We start from the raw sequence: 13,398 nt of genomic DNA on the forward strand, positions 1-13,398 counted from the left end.
GTCTTTGTAGGATTTACAAACGGTAAACCACTTCTCACAGCTGGATAAATACCCAGTCCCTCACACAGGAGATCATGTGCAAAACTAGAAAGGCTGTACTTCACGAAGGTAGACATGAGCCATGCGTAGCTGCAATTGTAATTAGACAAGGATTCTCAGAAGTATGCCACAATTAATATCCATAAGGGTTTGAATATGTACAAGAGTGCTTTTTGGGGTATCATCAGCAGATGTCATTTTCCAGCAAACGCTGGAGAATGTTTTACTGGTCTACCCCAGGTTATCTGGATATAAAGGACGTTTCGAGGACTTGGACATAGTGCTTAAATGTTTCTCCTAAAAGTGGGTGCACACCTTAGGAGGGATAAATGTATGGTGTAGCCACTCCAAGCGACCTACCTGAGCTACAGAGTCAACAGGACCAGGTTACACTCATTAGAAGATAAAGTGAGGGCAATCAAATGTACCTCAGCTCCAACATCTATCCAGGAGTTTATGTATTTCTTTGGGTTTTTGAATTATTATGTAAAATTCATACGTAACCTGGCCTCCATCCTGGCACTCTTACATCTGTGATTGAAAAGGGTCAACCTTGGAAGTGATCTTGTAACCAAGAAGTAACCTTTAGAGAAGTGAAGAAACACAATCACCATCTAAGGTGTTGGCACTACGATCATAGGCAAGACCTGGTGCTGACATGTGATGCCTCCCCGTGCAGTATCAGAGTAGCTTTGGCTTATTGGCGGCCCCGCAGAAAGTCACACTCAATAGTGTATGCTGCCCAGACTTTGGCTGATGCCGAATGAAAATATGCCCAGATACAGAAGGAAGATTTGGTGTGAGGAAGTTCCATTAATACCTTTACAGACATAAATTTAAAATGGTAATGGACCACAAACATCTGCTAGGACAAGGCTGTGCTGTGTGTAACTTCAGGTCAAATTTGCTGCCACTACAAGAGTCTGTTGTGGTTTGAAACATTCTAGACATGCTTTCAGTCACCCCTGACAAATACAGAGGAACCTTGATTATCCAAACGAGATGGGCGGGCACTATTTTGTTCGGATTATTGATTATTCGATTAATTGATTTTGCCTCTCCGCTGAGACTCAGGAGTTTTCCATTAAGTCTGCTCCCCATTCAGGAGACTGCAGCACACCCCATGCAGCAGCACAGCACATGTGAGCCCCGCCTCCAACCCCATCCAAAACCACTCCCAACCCCATCCAACACAACACAGCACAACACCCCCGCACGGCCCCAAACCCATCCGACACTGACCCCAACCTCGTCCGACACTGACCCCAACCTCGTCCAACACCAACACCAACCCCATCCAACATCGCCACAACCCTGTCCAACATCGTTCCCCAGGCCACACCCAATCCCCGCCCCCAACCCCGTCCAACACCCCCCCCATACCCATCCAACATCACCCCCCCACACACCCCCCCCCCCCCACTGCCCCCAGGCGGCTCCCAACACCATCCTACACTGCCGCCCCGCCCACAACCCTGTCCAACACCGCCTCCAACCCCATCCAACAACGTCCTCCAACCTCGTCCAATGCTGCGTCACCGCCAGCCCCCAAACCCTGTCCAAAAGCACTCCCAAACCCATCCAACGCCACTCCCAACCCCGTCCCTACCCCCACTCCATCCAACACCGCCCCACCGCCCGCCCACAACCCTGTCCAACACCGTCCCCAACCCCATCCAATACTGTGCCCCCGCCAACCCCCAACCCCACCTAACACCAGTCCCAACCCCGTTCAACAACACCCCCTGTGCCTACCCCAACCTTGTTCAACACTGCCCCAATGCCTGCCCCAACCCCGTCAAATATCATCCCCTTGCCTGCCTCCAATCTCATCCAACATTGCCCCCCACAACCCCGTCCACACACCTCCCATCTGCCCCCTGACACCCCCCTCTGTCCGCCCAACCCCAGCTAGCACTGCACCCCCATCCACCTCTCCCCCACCGTCTGACCCCCTACATGCCCATGCCCGTCTGCCACTTCCACCACCCCCCCAAACACCGGGGCAGTTGGACTGCCACCAAAAGTAAGACTGCTGCTGCCTTTGTGGGGTAAGTCTCCAAATAGCACTCATACACAGACAGACACAACGTTTTGACAAGTTCCTGCTCTGCCCTGTGCAGGACAATGCTAGAGAGAATATCTGGGGAAGGTGGGGTTTAGGGTTGATCCCTATGTAGAACTCCAGGGAAAGTGTTGGGGAGAGACAGAGATGGGAGGTCAGTCATTTAGAGACGGTGCCTAGGCTCCCATCGATGTCCAGGACTGTTCTCTGCAGCATTTCCGTGAGCCCATTGTAAACAAAAGACGCAATCAGGGTTGAACAACTGTTTAATGTAATTTTTCTAATAGGACCTCGAGTTCTCCTTTGGAAAATCCAAAATTCAAATAATTATCTGTGGACACAAATAGATCCCATACAAACAAACTGAAACAGCTGGTGGTGATGGGGGAAACAAAAGGGCCATCAAAATCAGAAGTGAAACCTTTCTGCACACGGCAAGACCAGATCACAGGATAGGATGGCATATTATTGTGGGAAACAAAAATTATTGTTGCAAGCAAAGGTCACTATCAGATACTGGCTGAACTCCATCAGAACCATCTAGGGTTTCCAAAATTAAGATGTCGGCTGGTAGGGTAGCCAGGATTAGATACAGACATAGCCATGTTGGTGGGGCGGTGTCCAAAGTGCCAACAAGGACAAAACTTACCATCAGCAACTCCCCCACATTCATTGGAATAGCCGGATAAATTCTGGACTCGGCTACATGTTAACTATGCTAATCCTTTCATGGGCTCGTTCATGTGGAACAACAATGGTGGATGTGCATGGAATTCATTCATCAAACTTGGGGATGACAATAGAAAAACTGAGAGCATCTTTTGGAATGCACAGACTCCCAGAGGGGTTGGTCATAGAGTCGTAGAGATGTACAGCATGGAAACAGACCCTTCAGTCCAACTTGTCCATGCTGACCAGGTATCCCAACCCCATCTAGTCCCACCTGCCAGCACCCGGCCCATATCCCTCCAAACCCTTCCTATTCATATACCCATCCAGATGCCTTTTAAATGTTGCAATTGTACTAGCCTCCACCACTTCCTCTGGCAGCTCATTCCATATATGTACCACCCTGTGTGCGAAAAGGTTTCCCCTCAGGTCTCTTTTATACTTTTCCCCTCTCACCCTAAACCTATGTCCTCTAGTTCTGGACTCGCCCATGCTAGAGAAAAGACTTTGTCTATTTATCCTATCTATGCCCCCCATGATTTTATAAACCACTGTAAGGTCACCCCTCAGCCTCCATCACACCAGGGAAAACAGCCCCAGCCTGTTCAGCCTCTCCCTATAGCTCAAATCCTCCAACCCTGGCAACATCCTTATAAACATTTTCTGAACCCTTTCAAGTTTCACAACATCTTTCCGATAGGAAGGAGGCCAGAACACCACGCAATATTCCAACAGTGGCCTAACCAATGTCCTGCACAGCCGCAATATGACCTCCCAACTCCTGTACTCAATACTCTGACCAATAAAGGAAAGCAGACCAAATGCCTTCTTCACTATCCTCTCTACCTGCAACTTCACTTTCAAGGAGCTATGAACCTGCACTCCAAGATCCCTTTGTTCAGCAACACTCCCTAGGACCTTACCATTAAGTGTATAAATCCTACTAAGATTTGCTTTCCTAAAATGCAGCACCTCACATTTATCTAAATTAAACTTCATTTGCCACTTCTCAGCCCTTTGGCCCATCTGATCAAAATCCCGTTGTAATCTAAGGTAACCTTCTTCGCTGTCCACTACACCTCCAATTTTGGTGTCATTTGCAAATTTACTAACTATACCTCTTATGCTCACATCCAAATCATTTATATAAATGATAAAAAGTAGTGGACCCATCACCAATCCTTGTGGCACTCCACTAGTCACAGGCCTCTAGTCTGAAAAACAACCCAATACCACCACCCTCTGTCTTCAACCTTTGAGCCAGTTCTGTATCCAAATGGCTCATTTGTCCTGTATTCCCCTTCACCCTAAACCTATGCCCTCTAGTTGGGGACTCTCCCACCCCAGAGAAAAGACTTTGATATGAGATCTAACCTTCCAGCAAGGAATTTGAGTATTTCCTAAAGTCAAATGGCATTTCCCTTGTAAGGAAAGCTCCATACCATCCATCATCCAATGGCCTTGTGGAAAGAGCAATCCACTCGATACTAAACTGTCCCAATTCCTGTTTGATCATAGGACCAACTCTCACGTACATACACGAAGAGCTCCAACAGAGTTGTTAATGGTCAGAACGCTTCACATTAGGTTAAAACTGATCATCCCAGACTTGAGGGGCAGGGGACAATGAAACAGCATCAGGAAAACCAATGCTGTACCCAAGACTCCTCTAAGCTAGACAGGCAGTTTACTTCAGGGGATAACGTTTGGTGTTGAAACCAAAGAAATGGCCCTGCAAGGATAAGAGGCATGGTCAACATGAGGTCAAATCCCATGCTGTGTATGATTCACATAGGAGAGGGACCTAAACAAGCATGTAGACCACATGAAAGCTGCAACCTCACAAACTGGTAGCAACAAAATATACCCAGCCACTCAGAACATTTGGCAAGGCTGTCAGAACCCGTTGGTTCTCCACTCTATTGAGCATCAAAGAAATCTCTGAGGATGAGATAGACAGGATAGATGCACAGCCTTGATGTCATCCCTGCCCAAAAAAAGTTATTTTTTTCCGAGATGCTCCAAGCACAAGACATAGACTATAGTCCAGTAAACACCACCAGTATTTGAGGCAGATTTGGAGGAGCTGGACTTGGTGCGAAAACCAATCAGGAGAAACTACAGCAAAAAAAAACAGGCATACATCCCAGACTTAGAGGGGGAGTGACGGTAATGACTGGAACACGGTCAGCCAGGCAGACCTCACAGACTATGAGTTCCCTGATTACAGCTGTTAATCTGATCCATTTCAGGGAGTTCTAATTGACAGATTAAAAATGGTTTCTGTTGACTTTTGGAGCCATCACTGGGCGAGCTGGATCAGTGTCATACTCTGTTTATGTTACTAATGGGTGACTTGGTGATGGGATACTGGCCTTCATTAAATTACTTAAAGATTAGCCAGGTGGTTGACAGCGAGAATAAAGGACTTGGGAGATGGAGGATCAAAGGCAGGTGAAATTTAATGCTGGCAAGTGTGAAGTGATGCACTTTGGAAGAAGTAACAAAACAAGGGAGTATTTAACGAATGGCAAGGCAATGGAGAGCTCAGAGGAATAGAGGGATCCTGAGATATTTGCCCAGAAATCCCTGAAGGTGGCAGGGTACATTAATATGATAGTCAGGAGGTGATGGCCCAATGGAATATTCACTGAACTATTAAATCTAGAGACTCAGGTTCCAGGCACACAGGTTCAAATCTGGCCATCGCAGATGGCCAAAAATTGAATCCAGAACATATCTGGAATTAATAGTCTATTGGTGACCATGAAACCATTGTCAATTGTTGGAAAAAAAACCATCTGGTTTACTAATGTTCTTTAGGAAATCTTCTATCCTTACCTGGTCTGGCCTACATGTGACTTCAGACCGACAGTGATGTGGTTGACACCTAAATACTCTCTGCAGCAATCAGAGATGAGCAATAAATGATGGCCTGGCCAGTAATGCCTACATCCAATGAATGGATGAAAAAGAAAATGGATTATAAAAACAGGGAGGTTATAATGGAGCCACATAGAACTTTGGTTAGGCACAGCTGCAGTACTGTGTGAAATTCTAGTTTCCACCTGTACTATTATACTGGAAGGGATGCAGAGAAGGCGCACCAGGATATCGCTTGGGATGGAGCACTTTAGCTATGAAAAGAGGCTTGATATGTTTAAGTTGTCTTCTTTGGAGTACAGAAAGTTGGGGGGGACTTTGATCGCGGTGTATAAGAGAGAGACATACAGAATCATCCAGCATAGAAACAGGCACTTCGACCCAGCATATCCATACCAATCGCAATCACCAAACTATACTAACACCATTGACCCAAACTATACTAATCCCAAATTGGCATTTTAAATGCTCAGGGAATACAAACCCAACCTCTCCAATCTCTTCTTATAATTCAGACTTTCCATCTGAAGCAATATCTGAAGAAAATCTTCTCCTCTCCAGTGTAATCATGTCCTTCCAATTATGTTGCAACTAGGACTGCAAGCAGCATTCCATTTATTGCCTAACCAATGCTCTATGAAGCTGCAAAAGTCTTCTATGCTCCTATAATTTCTGCTCTGGCTAATGAAGGCAAGCATCTCATATGCCTTCATCACCCCTTGTCTACAAGAATCTTCAGGGATCAATGGACTTGTACACCAAGGTTCCTCAATCCTCCCGAGGGACCACCATTCATTATGTAAATCCTTCCCTTATAAAATGCATCACCTCACACTTACCAGGATTAAATTTCATCAAGTATTGCTCTACCAATTGACCAGCTGATCAATATCAGATGTAACCTGAGACCATCATTGTCACTATCAACAAGTTCTCCAATTTTCACGTCACCAGCAAACTTACTAATTAAACCTTCTACATTTGCATCCATGTCATTTATAAGATTATAAGAGCATAGACAAGTTGACTAGAAAGCATCTGTTTCTCTTACTCAACGGGTCAATTATAAGGGTGTAATCTGAGGAGGCCCTCTTGTGTCCCTACCCCTTGGTCAGGAGGCCCAGATTCAAATCCCAACTGCTCTACAGGTGTGTAGTAACATCCCTGAACACGCTGTTTCTGAAAAATAAGTTAAATTTAAAAATATTTACAAGAGAGTATAATTTTAAGGTAAAAGTTAGGAGGTTTTGAGGAATTTGAGGATTTTCAAATTGAGTCGCATCTGTGATGCAGGGGATCTTTGGAGATTGTTGAAATGGATCACATAATTGGTATTACTGGCTGCAAAATGTTGTGAATGCTTCAATCGTGTCTTTTGTACTGCTGTGCTGAGATCCCCCAATACTAAGGATGGGGGTATTTGTGAAACTACCCCCTCCAGTGAATTGTTTACTCATTCACCACCATTCACAAGTGGATGTTTGAGGATTGCAGAACTTAGGTCTGATCCACTGATTGCAGAACTGCTTAGCTCTGTCTCTCACTTACTGTGTATCCATTTGGCTCGCATGTGTCCTGTGTTGCAACTTCACCAGGTTGACACCTTATTTTTAGGTTTGCCTAGTGCTGCTCCTGACAAGCCTTCGTTCACTTTTTACTGAATACATATTGATCCCCTGGCTTGATGGCAGTAGTACAGCAGAGGACATGTCAGGCCGTAATGACAATGCAAATTGTGTTGGAGTACGACTCTGCTCCTGCTGATGGTCCATAGGGCCTCATGGATGCCTTGAATTGCTAGATCTGTTTGAAACTATTTAGCATGGTGATACCATCGTATAACATGATGAAAGTTATTCTCAATGTGCAGGGAGAACTTTGTCTCCACTGTATTGTGCTCACTCTTACCAATACTGTCAAGGAGAGATGCATCTCCTTGTGGGCTGGTTGGTGAGGATTTTATCACCTCCAACTACAGTCCCAGACTAGCAGCAATGCCCTTGACGACTCGACCAATTCATCAGTAGCAGTGGTGCTAAGTGACATCATGTACACTTGCCACCCTCGGTGCTTCTTCCAGTTACTGTTCAACATGAAGGAACACTGATTCAATGGACAAGGACAAGCAGTATTTTGCAATCAATAGGTTTGCTTGGTCATGACTGATCTGATGCCATAAGATTTTCTGCCACTACAAGTTAATTTTGAAGATTCTCAGTATAATTCCATCTGTACTGTTTGCCACTGTGCCACCACTTCTGTTCTTCATGAGACAGTATAGACCCAAGGATGATAATTGTGTTTCTGGGACATTGTATGGCATGATTCCACGAGAATGACCATGTGAGGCTATTGTTTGACTAGTCTATATGATAGATCTCCCATTTTGGCACCCAAATGTTGTTAAGAAGGACTGTGCAGAATCAACAGGACTGTGTTTAGTGTTGTCATTGCCAGTGTCTTACTAGATGCCAGTCGATGCTTACAGTTTTATTCATTTTTTGGCAATTTACAGTGGTAGATAAAACTGGCTTATTTGGGCATTTCAGAGCACAGTTAGGAGTCAATTGCATTGCTATGGTTCTAGAGTCAGTGTAGCGTATGAATAGCAGATTTCTAAGTATATTAGTGAACCAGATGGATTTTTCAGTTTCATAGAGTCACAGAGATGTACAGCATGGAAACAGACCCTTTGGTCCAACCCGTCCATGCCAACCAGATATCCCAACCTAATCTAGTCCCACCTGCCAGCACCCGGTCCATATCCCTCCAAACCCTTCCTATTCATATACCCATCCAAATGCCTCTTAAATGTTGCAATCAGTCTCCACCACTTCCTCTGGCAGCTCATTCCATACCCGTACCATCCTCTGTGTGAAAAGGTTGCCCCTTAGGTCTCTTTTATATCTTTTCCCTTCTCACCCTAAACCTATGCCCTCTAGTGCTGGACTCCCTGACCCCAAGGAAAAGACTTTGCCTATTTACCCTATCCATGCCCCTCATAATTTTGTAAACCTCTATAAGGTCACCCCTTAGCCTCCAATGCTCCAAAGAAAACAGCCCCAGCCTGTTCAGTCTCTCCCTATAGCTCAAATCCTCCAACCCTGGCAACATCCTTATAAACATTTTCTGAAACCTTTCAAGTTTCACAACATCTTTCTGATAGGAAGGAGACCAGAATTGCGCGCAATATTCCAACAGTGGCCTAACCAATATCCTGTACAGCCGCAACATGACCTCCCAACTCCTGTACTCAATACTCTGACCAATAAAAGAAAGTATACCAAAAGCCTTCTTCACTATCTTATCTACTTGTGACTCCACTTTCAAGGAGCTATGAACCTGCACTCCAAGGTCTCTTTGTTCAGCAACACTCCCTAGGACCTTACCATTAAGTGTATAAGTCCTGCTAAGATTTGCTTTCCCAAAATACAACACCTCACATTTATCTAAATTAAACTTCATTTGCCACTTCTCAGTCCATTGGCCCATCTGGTCAAGATCCTGTTGTAATCTGAGGTAACCCTCTTCGCTGTCCACTACACCTCCAATTTTAGTGTCATCTGCAAACTTACTAACTGTACCTCTTATTCTTGCATCCAAATCATTTATGTAAATGAAAAAACATAGACAATCCTGCACTGATCCTTGTGGCATTCCACTGGTCACAGGTCTCCAGTTTGTAAAACAACCCTCCACCACCACCCTCTGTATTCTACCTTTGAGCCAGTTCTGTATCCAAATGGCTAGTTCTCCCTGTATTCCATGAGGTCTAACCTTGCTAATCAGTCTCCCATGGGGAACCTTGTTGAACACCTTACTGAAGTCCATCTTTAAACTTTTAATACCAGATTTGTATTGAATTCCACCCAGGGTTTGAACTCAGATCCTATTTGGGTCACTGGTTTACTAGTCCAGTGATAACTGGATGGCGTAGAACCATGTTATCACTGCATGTTTCCATTCAATAATGTTTCATCAAATCAGAAAGGTTCTCTCTGCATTTTTCTCCTCAGACGCTGTCACACATGTTGAGTATCTGCACAATGTACTGTTTTTATTTCAGGTTGCCAGCATGGGCTGCTGGCTTTTTCATTCATGTCCCAATTACTGTATGAATTTTTAAAAACATACTCTTCAAGAAAGGTAATTTGGTAAACAGTACTATTTGCTAAAACATGATAAAATATCATGAATGACACTATAAAACTGTGCTATCCTGTCATTCACTGCCAATGATCTTGGACAATAGTGTTTTGGAGTTTTTATGTTTCTTCTTTAGTCAAGCAATTAATGCATCATGAAAACTGTATCTTTTAATTGTCTACTTATTTTTGGTATTTTCATGAAATATCCGTATTATAAAATTTTAGTAATTGTTACATACCATCAGAAAGTTTTCATTGTCCCAGGTAATAACCATATCAAAACCTTGTTGTTTAACAACTAATTTGATTTCGGTTTCCACTGGATGGATTTGTATTTGATTTCCATGGTATGGTACGTTGATGGGTCTGTAATCAAAGAATTGTTAGACTAATGAAACAACATTAAGCTCAGGCAACATACATGACATTTTTAAAATGTATTATTTGATGAATTTTATAAAATTCTAAAACTGTGAAGACATTTTTGTTGGAATTCCTGTAACACATATATGCATTTTCATGTTTTTCCTACCTCCTTTGTATTTCCTCTAATTTGATGTACATTTAGCAGTTGAGCAGGCAATCAAATGGCAAGGTGAGTTTCTCCCTGGACAGCAACAAGTTGCTAATTAAGGAGGATTATAGCTTCTTAAATGTCTTATTAATTCCACAACGTGCCACATTAATGTTTAACTTATTTTACCAAACTCACCAAACAAGCTAGATGTCAAGAAATCTCAATATGAGCATCAAAGTAGATAGCAGGTGACTTCAGCTTGCCACTGGCTGCAATCAGCTTCCATGTTGTGCAGCATTTCAGAGCATGTTCCATTGGTACAAAATGTACACACCCTTCATCCATAGGTATTGGCAATTGACATCTGTCAACTCGTCACAACTGCCACAACTGCCAGCGGTGGTAGTAGAATCATACATTAGGGACATTCAAGCAATTCTTGGATAAGCACATGAAAGATAGTAAAGTGAAGAGTATGCAGATTCATTTTATCTTAGAGTAGGATAAAAGGTTGGCACAACATTAAGGGCCAAAGTGCCTATGTTCTATGTTCTATGTCATTGGATGTCTCCGATGCATGTGCAGGTTACTCAGGAAGCATAGACATGCACTGCAGGGGGCACTGGCCACTAGCATTGAAAGGCTACAGCAAGGACACTCGTGGGCAGAAACAGGCACCCACCTCACAGAATGAAACAGAATGCATCTCAGAGCTGCTCACTTGCTCTCTTAGTACTTGCTACCGTAGTGTCAACTTGCATTCTTGCAGCATTCATGCTGTGCCTGTTAGCACATTGTCAGTATTGTCATATGAGCTCTTTTGCACATACACATCAGCAGGCTACTTGCCATGCTTGTAATTGGGTATCTATTTGGGGTGGGATGATATATCTAGATGTGCAGTATATCTGATCAACAGTTTAACATCTACAGATGTGCCAGCTGCCTGCACAGCAAATGCACTTACAACAGAAACACAGAAATATAGAAAATAAGTGCAGGAGTAAGCCATTTGATCCTTCAAACCTGCACCACCATTCAATACGACCATGACTGATCATGCAGACTCATTATCCCATTCCCACCCTCTCCCCATACCCCTTGATCTCTTTCGCTGCAAGGGTCATATCCAGCTCCCTCTTGAATATAGCTAACGAACTGATCCCAACAGCTTCCTGTGAGAGAGAATTCCACAGGTTCACAACTCACATTTATCCACATTATGTTGCATTTTCCAAGGATTTGCCCACTCAGCCAGTTTGTCCAAGTCACCCTACAGCCTCTTAGCATCCACCTCACAGCACACAATGCCACCCAGCTTAGTTAAACCTGCAAATTTGGAGATACGGCATTCAATTCCTTTGTCCAAATCATTAACACATACTGTGAGCATCTGAGGTCCCAGCACTGAACTCTGCAGACTGCATTTTGAAAAGGACCCATTTATTCCAACTCTCTGTGTCTTGCCTGCCAACCAATTCTCCATTCAAGTCAATACATTACCTCCAAAACCATGAGCTTTATTTGACTTACTAATCTCTTAAATGGAACGTTGTCAAAAGCCTTTTGAAAGCCCGGATATACAACATCTATTGATTCACCATTATTGGTCACATCCTCAAAAAACTCCTAAAGATTTGTCAAGCAAGATTTCCCTTTAGTGAATGCATGCTGACTTCTATCAATTCTCTCACCACTTTCCAAATTCTCAGTTATTACATCCTTAACGATTGATTCCAGCATTTTCCCCACCACCAATGTCAGGCTAATTGGCCTATACTTTGCCATTTTCCCTCTCCCTCCCATTTTAAAGTGTTGAGTTACATTAACTATCCTGTAGATCACTGAAACTCTTCCAGAATCTACAGAATGTTGGAAAATGATCACCAAAGCATCCATTACTTCTAGTGCCATTCCTTAAGTACTAAAGGATGCAGAGCATCAGGCCCTTGGGGTTTATCAGGTTTTAATCCCATCAGTATCCCCAATTCCATTTCCTGACTAATAAGGATTTCTTCAGTTACTCCTTCATGCTAGATCCTCCGTCCTCCAGAAGACTCCTTAAGATTATTTGTGTCCTCCTTAGTGAAGACAGATCTCAAATATTTGTTCAACTGGTCTGCCATCTTAGCTGTCCATTATGAATTCACCTGCTCTAACTGCAAGGAACCTACATTTGTCTTCACCACTCTTTTTCTTGTCATATATCTACAGAAGCCCTTGCAGTCAGCTTTTGTGTTTTCCACTAGCTTACTTTCACATTCTATCTTCTCTTTCTGAATTACACCCTTCATTCTCCTCTGCTGAATTTTAAATTTCTTGGGTTTGCTGCTTTTTCTGGCCAATTTATATGCCTCCTCTAAGGCTTTAACACTGTTCTTATTTCTTTTGATTGCCATGGTTGAGCCACCTTCCCTATTTACTCTTATGGCAGACAGGGATGCACAAATATTGCTGCATCACACTTAGAACACCCACTTCACCTCTGCTTTTAAAATAAGAAAAACTTAGGGTCTGGGCAGCCTTCTTAAAATATTTTGACAGGGGTCTGGCCTGGTCCATAACAGCTCCTTAACCAGCAACGCTAACCCACCTCGCTTTCCTTTCTATCGGTGTTCCCTGAAAATTGAATAATCCTGAAGATTGAGTTCCCATCCTTGGTCACTCTGAAGCCAGGTCTCTGTCATCCCAATTACATTGTAACTACTAATAACAGTTTGCACAGTTAATTCACTTCTCATGTATTCAGCCAAGTGGTCATGCCAGAGACTGAGTGAGAGCTAGCCAGTGAAGGGGAAGAGGGGCAACAGCTGGTGAGGGAGCATAAATATTATCGGTTAAGGCAAAGTACACATATAGTCAGTTATCAGCTTGGGATGCTCACTATCAGGATATCCATTCAAGTGCAGCCCAAGTAAAGTCTGGTCAAGTCAGGGTAGTTACCTATTAACAGTCATGGAGCTGCAAAGATAACGGTCAGGATTCTGGTCAGTCATAGAATCCCTACATGATCACAGAATCTCTACAAGGTGGAAACAGTACATTTTATCCAATAGGTTCACACACCGACTGTCTGA

This window comes from Hemiscyllium ocellatum, chromosome 18, assembly GCF_020745735.1.
Source record: "Hemiscyllium ocellatum isolate sHemOce1 chromosome 18, sHemOce1.pat.X.cur, whole genome shotgun sequence".
NCBI lineage: Eukaryota > Metazoa > Chordata > Chondrichthyes > Orectolobiformes > Hemiscylliidae > Hemiscyllium > Hemiscyllium ocellatum.